This window comes from Populus nigra, chromosome 2 (assembly GCF_951802175.1).
Source record: "Populus nigra chromosome 2, ddPopNigr1.1, whole genome shotgun sequence".
Classification (NCBI taxonomy): domain Eukaryota; kingdom Viridiplantae; phylum Streptophyta; class Magnoliopsida; order Malpighiales; family Salicaceae; genus Populus; species Populus nigra.
In genome coordinates, this window is record NC_084853.1 from 21825978 (window position 1) to 21828477 (window position 2500).

The window sequence follows — 2500 nt, forward strand, 5'->3', positions numbered from 1 at the left end:
GGCGCGTCATTCAATTCTCTTCCCTATCAACTTGGCTCCCGTTGGCGGGATTGGAGGCCTACTGTTTGTTACAGGGCTAAAATCGTCAGGGGAAGAGCTGACGAAACAATGCTGGTTTGGATGCAGGGGGTAGTGTTGGAATCGGCAGCGCGGACAAAATCGGCAAAGTCGACAAAAAAGACTGTTGGTCTGGACATCGGGGCAGCGGCAGCCATGCCGACAGGGGGGGAAATCGGCAGCGCAGATTTGTGCAGCTGCAGGTTCGTCGGGGAAATCGGCAGCGCAGATTTTTCGATGAACATGGGCTGGAAGATGGACTGTCCAGGCCAGGCAGGGAAATTCGTCAAGGGGACACGCTGACGAAACAGCGCTGGTTTAGACACGGTGGGTGCAGTGTTGGAATCGGCAGCGCCGACGAAATCGGCAAAGTCGGCAGAATCGGCAGCGGGTGCTGGCGATGAGTCTGGACGATTTATAGTCCAGGGCTTGATGGAAAAGACTGTTGGTCCAGACAATGGGGCAGTGGCAGCGCGGATTTGTGCAGCTGCAGGTTCGTCGGGGAAAATCGGCAGCGCAGATTTTTCGACGAACAGGGGCTGGGCGCTGGACTGGCCGGGCCAGGCAGGAAAATTCGTCAGGGGGCCACGCTGACGAAAACAGGGGCTGCGGAGTGGAAAATCGGCAGCGCAGATTTTTCGACGAACAGGGGCTGGACCGGCCGGGCCAGGCAGGAAAATTCGTCAGGGGGGCACGCTGACGAAAAGAGGGGCTGCCGCGTGGAAAATCGGCAGCGCAGATTTTTCGACGAACAGGGGCTGGACTGGCCGGGCCAGGCGGGAAAATTCGTCAGGGGGGCACGCTGACGAAAAGAGGGGCTGCCGCGTGGAAAATCGGCAGCGCAGATTTTTCGACGAACAGGGGCTGGACGCTGGACTGGGCCAGGCAGGAAAATTCGTCAGGGGGCACGCTGACGAAAAGAGGGGCTGCCGCGTGGAAAATCGGCAGCGCAGATTTTTCGACGAACATTCGTCAGGGGGGCACGCTGACGAAAAGAGGGGCTGCCGCGTGGAAAATCGGCAGCGCAGATTTTTCGACGAACATTCGTCAGGGGGGCACGCTGAGGAAAACAGGGGCTGCCGCGTGGAAAATCGGCAGCGCAGATTTTTCGACGAACAGGGGCTGGACGCTGGACTGGGCCAGGCAGGAAAATTCGTCAGGGGGCACGCTGACGAAAAGAGGGGCTGCCGCGTGGAAAATCGGCAGCGCAGATTTTTCGACGAACATTCGTCAGGGGGGCACGCTGACGAAAAGAGGGGCTGCCGCGTGGAAAATCGGCAGCGCAGATTTTTCGACGAACATTCGTCAGGGGGGCACGCTGACAAAAAGAGGGGCTGCCGCGTGGAAAATCGGCAGCGCAGATTTTTCGACGAACAGGGGCTGGATGCTGGACCGGCCGGGCCAGGCAGGAAAATTCGTCAGGGGGGCACGCTGACGAAAAGAGGGGCTGCCGCGTGGAATTCGGCAGCGCACGATGGCTTGAGCAGGTCATGGGTTCGACTTGGCGCGATCTGAAACCTGGACGAGGGACTGTCGACGCTGGACGAGCCAGCGCGGTGGCCTGTCGTGCCCCGTTCAGGGGGGGCCTGCCGCGGAGACAGCCCTCGCGGGCTCGACAGCGCAGGCCAGCGTCCCCGACGTCGCTGGCCGCGGCAGGCGAGCTGCCGGGGTTCCCGCATTCCTACAAGAAAACGTCGTGCTTTCCACATGAAACCAATCCAGTAAAATCAGCCATATTTTTATGAGGCTGCCCACTGAATTTGGGGTCATTCCGGGCCGGTTCCTAGTTTTGCGGATTTACTCGATTTCTAATGGTAGGAAAATTAAAACAAATACTTCCCGACCTCGAAAAATTCTGGGAAAATTAATGAAGGTGGATTGGATTTTTGCCAACCTCTGTGCAAAATTTCAGCTCAAAATACCAAGAAATGAATTTTTTAGAGGGGGGGTGACAGCTGGGACCTAGTAGTGTCTCCCCCTGCCAGAGCTGCAATGACACTTATTGCTCTTTAGGGAGCCACCAGGCCGGCGCCCCTCAAAGACCACACGCGCGCGCGCGCCCGCCCGCGCTGGGCGCTGGGGCGCTGGGGCCTGAGGGCCTGGGGCCCTTGGGGGCCCTTGGGCGCTTGGGCGCGCGCGCGCGGCCCCCGCCGCCATGCCGCGCTGCGCGACGCGCGGACAGCCCCTGCTGGCTTGCTCTCTCGCCCGCGGGGGGGCTGCCTTCGGGCCCTGGCCCCCCGCGTTCTGGCCTGCCCCCCGCGTGGGAGAGGCTAGGCGCTGCAGGGGCCAGCCCGACGTCGCTGGCCGCGGCAGGCGAGCCGCCGGGGTTCCCGCATTCCTACAACAAAACGTCGTGCTTTCCACATGAAATCAATCCAGTAAAATCAGCCATATTTTTATGAGGCTGCCCACTGAATTTGGAGTCATTCCGAGCCGGTTCCTA